We start from the raw sequence: 18001 nt of genomic DNA on the forward strand, positions 1-18001 counted from the left end.
AGTGATTGTGAATGTTGAATGCCCATAATTCCTATTTAGTGTGACCTTCTTTCTTTGATTGAGTGGTCAAGCATTCTAACGTAGATTTTATCTTCTTTGATTCTTTGTCATGCTATGGATTCTCATAAACGTTAAAAATTGTCTATGGCAGATAGTTCTTGATGTTTTCTAAGGTTCTAAGTCAGACTTACCTTTGGGGCATGGAAACCACTACTAACTTAGTAGAAGATATGCCAGTACAATAAGCTTGAATATTCGTACCATATGATTCCACATTGACTGGGGAAGGGTATCTGGGGTCGGGGGTCTGGAAAATAAATAATGAGCATTTAAACAAAAATTTATTTACTGGAACCACAAATGGGTATGTTTGAAGGGGAAATGATGCAATATGTATTTCGGTATTAATGATTCTGTGCTATTTTATCAAGGCGTCATGAGCGATAATGAGATGCCTGCGTAATCGAATTTTTGTAAAGAATTGGTCCTGACGAGATCCTAACTCAAATCTTAAGTAAAATTTATTGTGTGAACATGGAGCAAAAGTTCTTTTTTATATCGGTGAAGGATTGGTGGTTATGATTTGATTAAGTCAGAGCATGGAGCAAAAGATGGAGCAAAAGTCTCAGTAGCCACGATGAATGAGATGAAACATGGAGCAAAAGATGTAGGCCAAAGAGATGATGAAAATGAAGAATACATCCATGTGTGTTCTTTCACGTCAATGAGTGTACACCTTGACAGAGAAATGGAAAGTGGAACCGATGGTATGCACCTTTCGCTTGCAAATATCATTACACCATACAATCTTTGATTTGCTCCCACAACCACCAAAGCAGAAAATATGCTTGCAGCTTTGGGATTTCTAATCACCAATTTTTAACTAATATTTAAGTAATAAATAATGTATCATTTATCTCAATTGTTAAGAACATATTTAAAGAAGAAGAAGAAGAAGAAGAAGAAGAAGGAAAAGAAGAAAAAAAGAATTGCGTATATCAATTGCTTCTCCTTTTAAGGAGAATAAAATGGTTAGAGCTCCTTGCAATGAGAAAATGAGATTGAAAAGGGGTGCATGAACCGCCGAAGAAGATTAAACTTTGATACCTTACATTCAACAATCTGGTCATGGAAATTGGCATCTCCTTCCCAAACAAGAAGGTTATCGAATCCTCCTACCCTTACTTCTATGATCATTGTTTTATTAATTATTATCTGTAACTTGAAAATTTAATTTTAAAACGGGTAAGTTAGTGCATATATCAAAGATTTATTTCTGAAAAATATCATTTTTTTCAACTTAAGTTAGTACACAATTACATTACTACACAAGTATCAAATATTGAACATGATTGTCTGTTGTATCAATGATATCTTAAGCTATTGTGCTTTACCAAATAAAATTATTTGCGGGACTCGGTTTGAAGAAATAATACTCAGGTGGAAATGTATTGTTGTGGCATGGGAGTCCCAAGATTTATCTTAGGGCATAATTCTTACATACTATCGGCTACTTTTCGATATAAATAGGTTTCTCATAAATAGCCTTAAAAGTAAAAACCAGACCAGTCGAATGCATAGATAATCTTCAATTCTTTGACATTACAGTGGAGTAAAACTCATTGCAGTTTATAAAGTATTTCGTAAGTCATTGATAGTAACGCATGGGAAAAAAACGCAAGGACTTAAGTGCTAAAAAAGGGATTACCATTTAGTTAGCTTCTACGGCTGTAAGATGTTGACCTTTTGATTGACGAAACAATATTTAATGTTGAAAAAGTTTGATAATTATTACCGATGAGATCAAATAACAATGGTTAGTAACCATGAGCAATGAATTTTATCACATTGCACGTAAGTGCATGTATTGAATTCCTTTGTATATGTTTTTTTACAGCAAGGAAATATGATGGAGTGCAGCACGGAAGGGATTAAGAACATACCTCTACTATTATTTGTATCTTATGATCAACGACAGTCTTCATTATTGGATATCATAAGGTAATTGTTCAGTTTGTTATCATTTGTATCGAAAGACAGACTCCATTAAAAGGATATGGTTGGCTCTTTAGTTGATGTATATAGATCATCCATAAGACATGTAATCGATAGTTGATTCGGTATGGGAGAGTCGTAGATTCATAGGTTTAATGCCAGTGAATTATAGCTTAGTATGCTTTTTACTTTATATTTACATATAAATGAGATGTTTGAATATCGTTTTAAGTACATAAGGTTTTGAAATTTGGAACTTTTATTCTTAAATCTGTGTGGTGGTGTTGTGCATGATTAGTGGTGGTGATAACTGGTAATAATAGCGTGTGCAGTGGCGAGCGTGTGGTCGAGGTGGATGCTGGTGGTGGTAGTTTATGTGGTGGCATAATAATAATATATTTTTCTTTTTTGGGTTTTCTACTATCCATATTTATCGTTGATCTGTTAGTTTAGGATTCGAATGGAATTAGGTAGGAAACTGGTGTTATGGCGAATGGGGTTAGAATTTGTCAAAGTTGGATTTGGGTGGGGTTCCCTGTCACTAAACCTGCAATATATACTCACTATATACTATATAATCGATTTTTTAAGTTGGTCAACAGTGAAATATAGTTGGAAATATCGACTAATACATATTTATGCAGATGGATATGTTTTCCAAGACTAGATTTGTTCACAAATAATGGGGATTCATTGACTATATTGAAGATATCTCAATGACATGCTAAACTAATGATTTAATATCTACTTTAAATCAAAAATAATGGGGCTTCTGTGACTATTTTGAGGATATCTCAGTAACATGATAAACCAACGACTTAATATCTACTTAAAAAAAAGTAAAACGGTGAGATTCTTTATAGCATATGAAACGGAAAAGACTTTCTAAAGTTAATGAAGCTCACAAACCCCTGACGTATTCAGTCCGGAAATGGTAGAAAAAGGGATATTCTCTAGACCAGATATAACATGAATCAAGAGAACATGGAACGATATTAACAATAGCATGGGGACAGTGGTATAATTTGGGTATGATTCTTATGACAAATATATCTACAATCGTACACGGAGACTTTCGACCGGTACCTGGTGCAAAAAAAATCTGGGTGAATACATTCACGGGCATAGTTCTTCTCCAAAAAGGATCATCAAATACCAAGATAAAAATTTGCAATAACATATTTTACAACATTTAGAGAAAAAATAAAAATTGAACACATCTGTTACGTATTATATCAAACAATACAGTAAGATTATATATTTATTTATGAACAATAAGAATATTTAAACACAGTAATTATTTTTTACAGATGTTGTTGGGATCTTAAGGGGTCTTTCGAAAAGTCAGATAAAAGGTAGAAAAGCGAAACCGATGCACCCACACATGATGTTTTAATACAAAGCCACAATGGAGTTTCCATAACGGTAACAATATGTGATAATCTGACCACCCAACTAAGTGATTTTATCCTAGAAAACGATGGGGTTAGTCGAATAATAATAGAAACGTCAACAATCGTTGAGAAATTTCAAGGTATGTGAAAAATTCAAAATAAATTGAGCTTAATAGCATACTTTAAAATAGATTGAAGGCCATAAGAAAATACAACATATTTGATAATAAATTGTATTTTTAAATAAATCTTAACACTAAAAATTGAATGATCACATGGGGGATCTTCCTACAGACCAGTAAAGCTACAAGAATATACATAAATCTCGATGTACCAGATTTGGAGATTTACACGGAAATGTACTTTATAAGAAACATATTTGAATTGATCAACTTAGTATTTAATAAATGGTTGATGATTTTAACACCAACATGTCGGCAACATGAAATATATGCCAGTGGAAAAACTAAATGTTTCAGGAAACCCAAACACAACAAAGAAAGAATTGAAATTCAAAAATCGTATAACACTCGACGAAGCACTAAAAGTGTTATATAACAAGGAAGGGTTTATGATAAGATCTGAAAACTAATTTAATTTAAATTGTATTTAACCAAAGAATCGAATGCGATGCAGGGCACAATATTTTCCTTTGAAGGAGAAATTATATTGGAATTGAGATAATTTCTTTGTGGTACTACATGGCATGTACAGTATGCAAAAAAGGCATGGCTGCATGAAAGGAGAGCCAAGGTGCAATAGATGTGCGGTCACAGTAAATGCACCAATTCCACGATAACAAGTAGAAATAATGAGTTATAAATATTCATTTATTTCTTATTACATGTTCTAGGAAAAATATTACTAAAATAAGATATGATTTGTGATAGTTACATTCTCCAACTTATAGTACACGACGGTAACGACGACATCCTAATCACAACAATCGGACAAATAGCCGAAGTGGTTATAGATAACAATATTAGAGTAACAAAGATGATGGCATTTCCAATGGTAGATGTACTGGTAACCATAATGTTTATAATAAGCATAATTTTCGGGAAAAAAATCAACAGAATGCAACCTATTAAAGAATAATTTTGTTTTGCAGAAAAATCTTGCAGACCACGTAGAAGAAATATTAACTGTAATAGGAAAATCAATGGTCGCTAGATTCAGACTTGAAGTAAGAAACATCATATATCTGAATCTAATAACACCCTTGACATATTTCATTATGAAAATGCTTTGAAGAAAGCATATCTATTTGACAAAAACGAAATAGTAAGTTCAAATCCTAACAAAGAACAACTCCAGGAACCTACTAAAAAGAACCTGGTAAAAAAAAAGTATGACACTATGTTGAAAAGACGATGACATGCCAACATTGATCGAACTGGTTGAACATGACGATGAAATGGACGAGATTATGCAGAGGATCCTGACATGCAATCTTGGTTGAAATAGATGAAGAAGGCAACGACGTATTTCTTATTAATAAAGATTAATTATAGATATCCTAAGTATTTATTCTTAGACACACCGTTTTTGAAACATATTATTATTATCCGACAATATATATGTTTAAACTAAAAAAAAACGAACCATAGAAACTTTAAACTAAACATATGCGAATCTTATAATTAACAGTGCTACCATGTTGTTCTTTCTTAGGGACCAGTACCCATCGTGGATAAGGTCGATTAAGCTGTATCATGGAATTACGATTAATATAGTAGTTCAAATACCACCAACAAATATGTAATGCTAACAATGTGTTACTCAAAATTGGATTCAACTTAGTATTGTTACATTGATCGATTTCTAAATCTCAACATAAATAAAGCTATATGCATGATTTCACATTTCTTACTAATTTTTTTTAAATTGCATTTCACAAATCTGCATGTGAGCTATATATCCTCCAAAACTTTTACAGATAAAATTGTTGGATCGTTTAAATTTGTTAATAAAAAAAAAAGGCTGGACAAAAAAACAACAACATGTAATTTGTTTGAGGAGAATTAGAGGTGAAACATGGAGAGATAAGAGGAAGAAGAAGATGAATCTTATTAGGGGATTAGAATAGAACCATTACATAGTTTCCTTTATATACAACCCTAGGAATATAGATGGACCGCACATCCATGGGCCGTAGGCCTGTAACACTCCCCCTTGTGCGGTTCAATAACAAAAATTTATACATAGAGCTTCACATGTAGTTCTTCAAATATCGTTCTTCTTCATTACTTGTGTCGCAGTCCATTTTCCTCATTAAAACTTTGACAAGGAAAAAAATCCATGGGACAAAACCTTGGTACAACTCTTCATATGTTGTCTCGTACTTTACATGTAGTTCATCACATGCAATACGATCTTCAAAGGTTGACGAGTCTAAGTTAATTTCCTCGTTAAAACTTCGCCAGGAAAACCCAGAGGGACAAAACCTGAGCTAGAACATAGTTGGATTTGTATATATTGCCTCATTAAAACCTTGTCAAGGAAAAACCAGCGGGATAAAACCTTGACGAAGGGAAAAGAGTACAACATGAAAGATGCAAGTAAAGGTGATCTGTTGCAGATGATCACTTTGCTCTGCTAAAGTTGACTAGTTTCTTCACAACTCCCAAGGCAGAATATCATTGTGGGAAAGACAATAGCCTTATATGGGAAATTACATTCCTGGTGTTTGTTGTTATATTATTAAAAACCTTTCCGAGTGACAAAACCCCGTGGGAAAAAGAAACCTCGGTGAAGGAAAACAGTTCAACACACCATTAGATGCTCCCCCTGATGTCAGAAAATTTTCATTAGTCCAATGCAATCAAAAGGAGTTTATCACACTTTACTTTGGTGACTTGAATGTTTATAAACCATGTTGTTGATTCTGTAAGTTACGTTGATTAACAGACTATCGCGTTTCATTTCTTTGATTCAGATATTTTCAGTAATATCAACGCAATCTTTATGTATTCAACGTTCAACATACTTGATGTTTTTAATGTTGTCTCGCTAAAAACCTTGTCGAGTAACAAAAACCATTTGGGTAAAACTATTCTCGATCGAAGGGAAAATAGTACAACACAACTTCAATTTCGAAGTAAAATATCTCGACATCATATCCTTGGATTCTCCTCCTGATGTCGGTATCTCCCTCTGATTACTTTCGGAGTTTTTCCAGACAGTTCCTTTAGTCATGTACTTTTGGAAACTGGATTTCGGCAATGACCTAGAAAATAGTATACCATATCTCCCCCTGATTACTTTCGTTGGAGAAGAGATTATTGTTTCTTCATAATCAACAACTTTTGGATTGCACTTTCGTTAGCATTTATTTTTATGTCTTTGCAGGGATAAAACAAATTTATGTCAATGGTTACTTTGAAGTACATGATTACATTCACTATACTATTCCAATGATGTTGCATTGGCGCTGAGCTATATCTAGCTAACAAGTTCACTGAGGATGTAACATTTGTCCGAGTACGCTAAGTACAATGATGCATCTATTATACTAAGATAAGGAAATTTCATCTCCCGACACAACTTCGTCATCTTGCTTTAGACGAATTGGTCATTTATGTACATTTGGTAATCGACTAATCATGGGAGTGCTAGAAGGATGCATGTCCCTGTTAAATTTCCTGAAATGGACATATACAAACTGGTGGAATAATATACCACAATCTCGGTCTTCTAGTTCAGAACATAGATAAGATCGAGATTTCCCAGGATTTTCATCTCAAATTCAGATTTTAAACAGCTTGTAAGATCTCTTATTCCATTAAGAGTACTTATCATGTCCATACCGTTGACATATACAGCTATAATTCTAAATCAGGAACTTATTTAATACGCATGGCATAAAACCATACTTGTTTATCCCTTCCCAATCAAATAGTTACTTAGACGGGTATACCACATCGACCTAATTGTTTAAATCAATAAGTGAGTGTTCCAATGTAACTGCAAACACACTCCGTGGTTTAGAGTCATTCGACTTAGGAAGCAAAAGAGTATGCAAATATCTTTGAGTCTAAATCTCTAAAGATATAACCACATTTACTATGTTTTAAGTTCTTTTGAAACTACCAAGCAAACTGATTAACTGAACATTATAATGTTCAAAAGAGTATGCAATCCAGGGGTTTGTGAGAAACCTCGCCCACAAGGTAATTCTTTATACTTTAAGACCTCATTCTTCTCACTACACTTTGTGAGAAATAACCACATATGTCCCACAGGATTTATACTTGGGTTGTTAGCACTACCACACCAAATACCCATATATTTGTCAAAGAACTAAGTTCTACCTGGATTGCCTGGGCCAAATATGCTCTTTATTTGAAATTAATCAAAATAAAGCATGGTTCGATCTCATTGTACTCTACTTTTGGAGCAACTATTTATTGATTATATCATCATTGTGCACGCATGATCCTTCCATTGACTCACGTGTATTCTCATAATCTGTTAGGATTTCATCGTTCTCTAGAATCATTTAAACCTCGGAGCGTCCTCCCGTTTGATTCGTGGACATATTTAGAGATAATTTTATGAGATGATTTCAGATGATATAATTAGGTTGTGCCTAACTCACCCGTTTTCTTTCTAGGTGAGCACTGATCGAACCTAGTGGTCTCTCTATCTTCCTTTATGGAGCCATGGCCTCAACCACACTTCCACCAAGTGTAGTTGTTACACCTTAGTTTTTCGATGCATATCCTTTACTAAGGATTTTTAACCTTACATGCACATTTGCAGTTGGTATGTGTGATCTCGTCAGTTTATCGATATCAGTGTACATTCCGAAGATCGATAATCCTTTTTTCACTTCACAATTCCATTTATGGAGTATATGAGTCTATATGAGACAAAATGGGAACACACCACGATATTCCATGTCGTTCCCTCGGAAAATACTTTTTCCTGCCTCCCCCTAACAAGGGGAAGACTATCCCATTAGAGTGACTATCCGCAAATCAGCGGTTGAGAGATCGCCTGTCAAAAGGTTTAAAAATACAGATAATTATTGGAAATTCTTGTCCAACAGAGTCACTTAATCATTTTTATGACCCATCATAGTACGATGTGGAGTCGTAAGGGCACATATTAGTGCAACCAAAAATGCGTAAGAACAAAAAAATGTCAGGCTTATATCCAGTTACCAACTGGTACGTAAAGAATGGTTGACCAATTGTGGGTCTAAAATGAATAAGTGAAGATGCGTGTAATATTTCATATTCCCCAAGCAGTTAAAGGTAGGTTTGTATGCATAACCATGCCTTAGGTACCATCTGTAACCTTTGATGATAGCCTTTGTGAGAACATAGGGTATATGATGCTCTTGATTGATCCTATCAAAAGAGCAATAACCATCAAGTCCTTTTGATGTACACTAGCTAGAATTTACAAGGGGTGATGATCCCTTACATGTATCATATGTGCTAGTATTTTTCCAAACACAAAATTTCTTGGGAACTATAGCTAGTACAAAATGTCAAAACATTTACCAGAGCCATAAGTCACTTTAATGGTCCGCATTCTGCATGAATATTTTTCTAAATTTCACCTTGTTTTCTTTGTAATATGGATTGTTTACCATTTGCATCTTAGGATGGTCTCGATCCTGTATTAATGGAGACTTTGTGAAATGAGCGATATGCTTTCTTACTTAAAAGCAATAGGGGGAGTGGGATCTAGTACTTTAGAAAACAATTACTGAGAGATATGTCGTCATTTAGCATTTTGTCAATCATTCTCCCGTTTTTGTTCACTCAAATAAATTGATGTTTGTATGAGTCCTTTCAAAACAATCATTATGTCACAACCAAAGTGGCTTTATAGTTATGCCCAAAGCCTGTGTGAGTCAATTCGTAACATTTCATCGTCGGAGTCAATATGGATTCAATAATCCAAATACTATAGTGACTACATTTCACTATATTGACTCACTAGTTTCTCTAATACATTAGATACTATAAAAGATGCACTCAATTACGTTTTCATCACTATGAGGTTCCACATGATATCCATTTGCATGAGTTTCTTTGGAATTTAACAAGGTGTGATTATCTCTTGGTACATGTAGAGATTTTGTGACATCTTTGTTCTATCTTGAAAACAAGTTTTGAGTAGTGATGCGCTCGATGATCCAATCCTCGTAGTCACATTATAAGAAAATAGTTCAACAACTAGTTTAAATTCCTTAAGTTAGTGGAAGAAAAACAATTATGAGTTAGACACTTCGGTCTTGAGAGTTTTAATAAATGGTGTGGCCTTATTACGTAATAAAAGTGGGATTCAACTCAAGTACTTTAGAGTGAATATATATTACGTGTCACCCAATATATCTCAAGTTCTTTAGAGAATTTATGTCTCGTGTTTTTGTTCCATAAGTGCAGACATTGGATCTAGTCAACTCAATAAGATAGCCAATTGGCCTGGAAAAGTTCTTGTTGCCATTAAAGTTGATGTGAAAATTGGTTGTTACTGTGATACACACATTACATTGTATATACCAACACCTATGACCAGGTGCATTTCCAACTCTTTCATTTATAATGGGAGATACAATTACATTTTAGCAGATCCCATACTCGGTTGATACTTGTGTATTGGTGTTATTACTACCGAAGACGAAAGTACATCTTTGTCTCATGATACATATGTCCCTTTTCACATGCTTTATATGAGTCGGTACGTCTAACCCACATTACTTCGGGGTTCTTTTCATTTTCAGTTTTGTTACATTTAGCTTAATTTGAGAAATTTCTTTATCTCAACAGGCCAGGAGAATTTCACAACACATGTCAACCACTTACTTTAGGTTGAATAAATTACTAAGATAGTTTTCTTGTTGTTATACTTCGTATACTAGTTCGCTAGTATCATGGATGAAGTAGAGAAATGGAAATTTTCTGACTCATATCACCTTTTTTAGTTCTTCCACAAAAATTGGGACAGATGTGATTTTATTTGCAACGTATTTTGAAAATATCGACTCTTTAATAGTCGAGCAAGTGGATTACATCCCACGGAACATTCAAATTTGGGAGACAATATCAAGTACACAATAATGGTCCAAGTACTTCTGAACCTCAAATAAATACATTGGAATCGAGTTGGTATAACCAATTGAACAAAAGACATCATTCAACTATAACCAATATCATATTCAAGAGAACAAAATAACAATAAAACCAAAATCCTTAATGGTCGAGATCAACGGTCATAGTTTGAGTTGACCGTTTATATAATGTGGACTTATCTTAAGACAAAATAAACAAAACTAGGCATGTTCTAAAAACAAATAAATAGGCCTAACAAGTACTCAATGTAAAAACCCACATTATAGTTGCATACCTCAAACTTTGATTCCCATTATATATAGGCAGAACCAGAATAATCTTGATCGCGCACATCCATCGGAACAGAGAATAGGAACCCAACTGAAACGGGCCGGAATAGGATAGGACCGGACTGGGTCGGGCCGGAATAGAATAGGTCGGATTTGGATCGGACCGATATGGGTTGGGTTGGATCGGACCCAACGTAAAAATATAGAGATAAAAAAAAATTGAAAATAAAATAAAATATTTAAAAAACATGTAATGGTACAAAGCAAATAAGGATAGTAATTACGACACTTATGCTCATATAAAATTTACACACCAATTAACATAATTAAAGGAAACATAATTAATAAGTAAGACCAACGTTATTAGTAATTAAGACAAACATTACAAATAACATAATTAAGGAAAACATAAATAAACAAACAATAAACATATTCTTACGTTACACACCAATCTCTTAAAAAATATTATTTTATTATTTCTTTTCAAAATCAATCATGACGGCATAAACGACATGATACAAAAACAGATGATACAATCAAATATAATATAATAATATAAATTATATATGATCACAATCAAATACATGGATCAGATGATACAAGAAGAGAGGGTTAGGTCACTAATTTATAATACTATTTTGTATTTTACGCTAATACATTCATGTAAAATCAGTTTTGATTCTTTTGAAAGACACCTCCTCGTGACCCTTGCACATTATTAAACAAAAGAAACTGTATAAAAATGCAAGTATGACGAACGGCAAGACGACTTCTGAACAAAAAAAACAGCTAGCAGAATCGAATTCAATCACTGAGAATCAATCATAATCAACATCATAAACGTGTAATAAGGTATCTCCTTATCAGCTATTCACTTTTAATTTGTAATTAGATCAAAAAATCTCTTAATTTCGAAATCAGTAAACCTCTTTTGTTTTGATTTAAACCTAAATTCAACTTTCTTCTTTCCCCCATGATATGATTTATTGATAAACTAGGCCTTGTTATTGGTTAATTTCTATAATCATACCAATTGTGGCACGAAAACTTATGAAATCCCTTTTATTCCAACACCCTTAGTTATGGAAAGATCAACCGGCGACACCGGTGTTAAGCTATAAGATCAACTATCTATTTTGAGGACATGATCAACCATACTCATCGTCTTAACATACTCGAATCAAAATTAGCAGTCTAAACTTTGGAATCAAATTAGCTAAGGGAACATAAATTTTCATATTTTATCATATCATCACGGTTACACAGTGGCTTGCATAAAATCTAAATTCATTTATAAATAGGATCCACCAATGCCACTTTGGATCGTGATAAAAGGTACTAATACCATAATGCCATAAAAATGGGAGTTACACCTAAACCAAAAGCATCAAGAGAGATACACCAGAATGAATTGCTAAACGGGAAACACACTAAAACAAAATGCAGAGACAGAAAGAAATATGATTGACAATTCCTATGTGTTGTTTTATTTTTTGAATCGTGTCTTAATGGTGCTTAATCTTCAGCAATGGTGGATGCCGATGTAGAATTAGGCATCTTCTGCAGGCAGGATTTCTTGCGAGGTGGTTCATTATCGGTCACATGCTCATCTTCAGGACGAATGATTTCGGGGTATCCCGAGCAGATATGGTTGGAGTTGGTGCTAGAGGGGGCGAAGGAAACTTTGCTACAGTGAAGCTTGGGATTTCGAGATATTTCATGTTATACGGAGTTATCAGTATGAGGTAATCCTGGAAGACAACGATGAGTGATTCAAAGGCGGCATGCACTGTTGCCAAGCCTTCAACCTGGTTGAAAAAATGAAGTTTGTAGTTAGATGCACGATGAGTTAAGTAACATATCAGAAATTAATGTAGGAATTCCACTTGCAAATCGTGTACCTCGCCCTTAGCCACAACATCCAAAGCTGGTAGATGGACAATTTTTGGACTTTGCTGTCCATGGCAACAAAAAAGGAGGTACCCGATGATTCCTCAACTTCCAATCTTAGAAGGTATCAAAATAACCATGGACCAAACCATTGTCAGTAGATGTCAGTTTCAAGTATAGGAACAGGTACTAATTTAGCATTGAATAATGTCCAGAGCCTGGGAACCAGTTCATCTATTTGGACCTTGCATCTAGGGCACCAATGGTCCCTTGTGTTTCTCACCAATTTAGTTGTGCAGTTGTGGCATCACAGGTAGTACCAGCCTTTCTCAGTGGAAATACCAATAGCCTTGGAACGATAGACTTATTGGTTTAGTACTTGAAAAAATGGTAACACAGTTAACACAATATTAGGAGAAACATAACCGTATAAATATTTTGGTTGGTGAAAAGGCAAATAACAAACATGACCATACATTTTACCCAGATTCCCACTTTGTTTCTAGCAATTGGGAAATTGACTTTTTAGTGTAAGCAATGGATTGGGTTGCCTAATTGTAATCAATTCCCGCTGGGAGTGTGATTTCAAGTGGAGGTGTTCGGCGGGAAGACCTAAACCAATATGAAATCATAAGCTAGAATACTCTATTATGTTTGTATGTAAACATTCAAAATCATGATTAGTTGGAAATTTTTTTTTTACCTTTCTCTAATATGCAAGACCTCTGTAATATCGAGGTCAAAGTAATTTTAGTTGCATTAGCTGAGGAAAGCGAGGCCTTGCCTGGATAATCACATGGGATAATTTATTATGCAAGGATGGAATAAAGATAAGTTTGTTTACAAATTCAACCAATTTGGTCATTAAAATTTATGTACCTAGATATTGCTTGACATAGAGACCAGCAACCACAGCCACAACGGGCAGTGGATTAAGTCCATGCTCTTCAAGGTTCCTGGTAAGCTCAGAAGTTGACTCACCCCATAGTGTGACCTTAAGCTTCATACAACTGTTTTCGGACGAAACATGTAACTGGGTGAGGTAGGCGTAACCATCAAAGACTAAACTAAATTCATATCACATGTGTTAACTTAATTTTTCTCGAACCTACCATATGTTTTCTAGTGTTAGTTCGCGCATGAAACATGCGTTGCCAGAACTTCGCCTAAGCTGCTGCAAGTTTGTGTGGCGTGTTAACACACCCACAACATCTGCAAACAACAAACAAAAATTAGTTGATTTAAACACGGTTTGGGAAACAATGGATAAGATATTCACTGGAGTCACCAGTAAGGTAAGTACTGGCGGGAGCAGCTGCAAGGTCCTCAAGCTCCGTGAAATTGAACTTGTGGCGAGGAATCGACGCAAATCATGGGACGGTTAGCAGATGTTGAACTAACTTAAAAGCCTACATACTGAAACATCATCAAAGTCAATCCAGCCTACCATTGTTATGTTCATCAGAGAAAACTACATAATTCAATATTTCACGCAATTCATGTCAACATAACCTATCTGCTGGAATGCAAATCATTTTAACCCATCAAATATTCACGAGACAACAGTGGCTCAGCCGTTGCAGTGGACGTGTTGTTGCTTATGGCTTTGTGAGCTCTGGCCCTGACCCTGCTACCGTTGGGGAGCATATTTCCTGGCTGGGTAATACAATATTTCCTATCTGCATGGGCTGGAAGTAAAGTGGATCCACTAAGAAAAAAAGAGACAGTTGGAGAACGAATCAAAATTTTGTAACAATGTCATTACCAGGAAATTATAAAATTCAAAACCCTAATAACCACTCCCGATGATACTAACCTGTTGTCTAAAGTTGATTGTGGCTTGGGACACCAAATGTGAGGCAGAGAGGAATCATCTGGTAATGGGTCATTAAAACCCATTTAAAGAAAACATTCCTCAAGATTTGTAATCCCATATGTAAAAACAATATCCAAATGAATGAAGACAACATCAAAAAATTTATGTTCCAGGCACAATGAATTAAGAACCGGAAGACATAAACAAACCTAAGAAAAGATATGTAACTAAAGTAACCCGTGCCTACGGATATGATGGCTATCAAATTCATTTACAATTAAATAGATGTATCGTTGAATACCCAATTACTGCCTCACCACACTTTCAATGATCCGCTATGAATACTGCGTGTTACTAATGGGATTTTTGAAAACTGAGCAGACATCAATAGATCCGTTCCTTTGTTTAGTAACATATTCAAGTTACTGTACGACAAAAACTGGTAAAGGAAAAAAACATACTTTCTCGTGGAATTTCAATAAGTAGAAACCTAATACATGTACACATGGATATCAACCTTCTAGTTATAACTACACAAATAATTTTGGAAACCAAGTACCCAATTGAATAATGGACTTCATCGAAATAAAAAATACACCACGTCACCAACATATATATAATGTATACTAAAATGTAAGTACGTCATCCAATAAAACATAATGTAACTGATGAAAAAATAATTCAACGTGCTAAACTGCTAATAAAACTACGACAAAACTATATAAAATAAAATAAATACACTACCATTTGAGCACCAAAATCGTTTGTTCATAAAATCATATAGAATAAGTAAATACAGACACTCCCATTGGATATTTTCAACTGGTTCAAACTCATTCTTACCTTCATAAAGATCTACTTATATTTGCATTCTCACTTGTTGAGATGTTACCTTTGATTTTGTTGCTGCCCCAAAAACCTGTGTTACAAAAAAACAATATATGTTACTACTTGTTATTATGGGCAAATGAATAAATTTCTTCCACCAAAAGTAGCAAAAACTAATTAGAATAAACTTTAAAGAGCTTGATCTGTAAACCGTATGAATTGACAGTTCGTCGTATTACTCAATTTATAAAAACCTATGAATTGCACTACAAATATCCAAACAAAAAAAACTACTTTAGAATCAAATTATCATTACGAGGAAGTTCCACTACTAATTTCAAAATGAGTTCGAAATTACCTTTCTAAGAAGGAAAAGTTCAACCATTAATGCAATTTCGCTCCCTTCAAGTCTTCTACTTTCAAGATAGTGTTGCACAATAGGCTTTCCATAGTGCACATATACTACAATCCAACAAAAATGGCCAAACACAGTGGAAGAAAGAGTCATACACATTATTTGATGTAAGTACATATAAAGCACTAAAGATTTCTCAAATTTCCAGCTGAAGTGATTCAATCTCCAAAATCAAAAACACATTAAAAAAATAAGTAGAAACTGAGAAGTTCAAGTTAGAGTACTCTCACCATGATAAGATACTTAAAACCGAAGTTCCAAGCTATCAGTAGTATTCGCCTATAGTTCAACATGTCCAATGGATTCAGCTCGTCCAATATGCTCCTCACAAAAAAGAAAGAAAAAAAAAAGGATCACTCATTTACAAAGTAAAATTGAAGTCATCTTTAAGTACAAATCATTATAAGAATGAGAAATCATTTCAACCTTAATCTGTGCATACCATTATTATATCTAAAAAAGAGATCAAAATAAGATTAAACATATGCAATTACATAGAAATAGCATTACCAAAAATATCTTCTCAAGATTGAAAAGGGGTGAAAAATTTGTCCTCATTTTTTCTCATAACTCAGATGACCTGTATGACACATGATCTGATAAAAGGCATCGGATCCCAATCTTAAACATCCACAGTTTGCGCGTTATGCAGCTGAGAGGAATCATTTCTTAAATATCTCGAACGGATGTGTAATCCTTTTCGTTAAGAATTAGGTTTAATTGTTTCAGGGAAAATAGAACTTCTTGAGTCATAGAAAGTTAAATCTTATATAACATACTTTGCAAAGGTTCCTTAACCATGGATTTACATTTTGTGTGATCATAGTTTTCGACATCACCAATTATTTGCACTTAGAGCAACAACAAAACCAATGCTAAAGGAATTCATTTGGCGCAGAAGGTACATCAGAGAAACACCGATAACTACAATATTGGTTGGTTTCTTTCCTACTGAGTTCTTCACTCCAATATTCGCGACTTGAGAAGGTATGCACCAAGACACATTAAACGTCTTTGCAATCAAGCACCATAGATGTACATGATTATGCCATTAAGTATAGAAATGACATTTAAATTTCTAAAACTAAGCATCTTCTCAAGTGTACCATTGCAACGTTGAGAGCTCTAAATGAATCAGTATCTTTTAATAAGAAATGTTCACCGACATGTTGAGAGTTCACCCAAAAACTAATGTTTAAAAGATCAGGGATATCCATAAAGCAAATAACAACAAAACATGTAAGGTTCCTCCACTACTTGTGTCATTAGAAATTCTTAGGAATAAATAAATAACAATACTCACCTTACCACTCATCTGGCTTGGATCATAACGTTACTCTGCGGAAACTCATTTTCAAGCTTTTTCTCAAACATTGGAAGGAAATAAGTACTATTTCCCTGTTGACAAATCACCTTAAATCACCAAAACTTTATAATAATTATGATCGTAGAACTCTTTAGAATCACACCTAAAGAAGATGACCTAATCCTATACAATATTGAATAAGTATAAATAAATAAAAAATTGAATGGAAAGCTCAAATAAATCCTAGAATTGAAACTTTAAACTTAAGCCAAAGAAGTCCATTACATCCCTGTCTAGAACTGGAAAAAAAGAAAAAGCTGCAGAAATCAGATCTCCATGGACGACGACTTGTGATTATCGGAGAGTGTATGTTGCACAGGATATACGAATGATGAAGCGCACATAATTTCTAGATTCTTGATCAATGTATCATTTAACTTTGATCGATTTTATCTTTTAATTTCAAATCCATCAAAAACGATTGGATTTCTTCTTTCTAGATAGGCCTAACAACATTTCTCATTTTTTGTTCCTTAAATGCAGCTACAACAATTAGGTTGACTATTCGTTTCTTCTAGTAAAAAATTAAAAAAAAAGTAAAGGGAGTATCATCTTCTTAATTATCAATAAACGATTCATAATAATCAAAAACGAATTCTTCCGAAGAAATGGTGGACCAAAAACAATAATTAGCAAAATTATTTTGATGGAATTGAGCTTTAGAAATGGAAATAATATGGATAAGCTTTTATTGACCAACTACAACATGCACAGAGATAGAAGAAAATAATGTTTAAATATTGGAAAGGGAAGAAATATACAGAAACCACTGACAACATCTATGGCATGATTCAACACAGATCCAAAATCATCTCTTGAATTGAAATCGAATGAAGAAGTCGAATGACTGTGTGCAAGTGTAAAACTCTCTGCCTCCCTCTTTCTCTCTGCTAATGGTGATCTCCCAAGTAGACGTAAATGGAAGAAGATGATGAAG

General features: G+C 34.2%; 2 long non-coding RNA genes across 2 annotated transcripts; one reads left to right on the forward strand and one right to left on the reverse strand.

Moving 5' to 3' along the window:
* Window positions 1-574: 574 nt before the first annotated feature.
* Window positions 575-2251, forward strand: LOC113354365. The gene is made up of 2 exons (XR_003361840.1): window positions 575-1161; window positions 1898-2251. It is a non-coding gene; the product is annotated as an uncharacterized LOC113354365 (long non-coding RNA).
* Window positions 2252-12075: 9824 nt separating this feature from the next.
* On the reverse strand, window positions 12076-13409 carry LOC113354366. The gene is made up of 2 exons (XR_003361841.1): window positions 12651-13409; window positions 12076-12557 (listed from the first exon to the last, which is right to left on the reverse strand). It is a non-coding gene; the product is annotated as an uncharacterized LOC113354366 (long non-coding RNA).
* Window positions 13410-18001: the final 4592 nt, after the last annotated feature.

Source organism: Papaver somniferum, chromosome 2 (genome assembly GCF_003573695.1).
Source record: "Papaver somniferum cultivar HN1 chromosome 2, ASM357369v1, whole genome shotgun sequence".
NCBI classification, from domain to species: domain Eukaryota; kingdom Viridiplantae; phylum Streptophyta; class Magnoliopsida; order Ranunculales; family Papaveraceae; genus Papaver; species Papaver somniferum.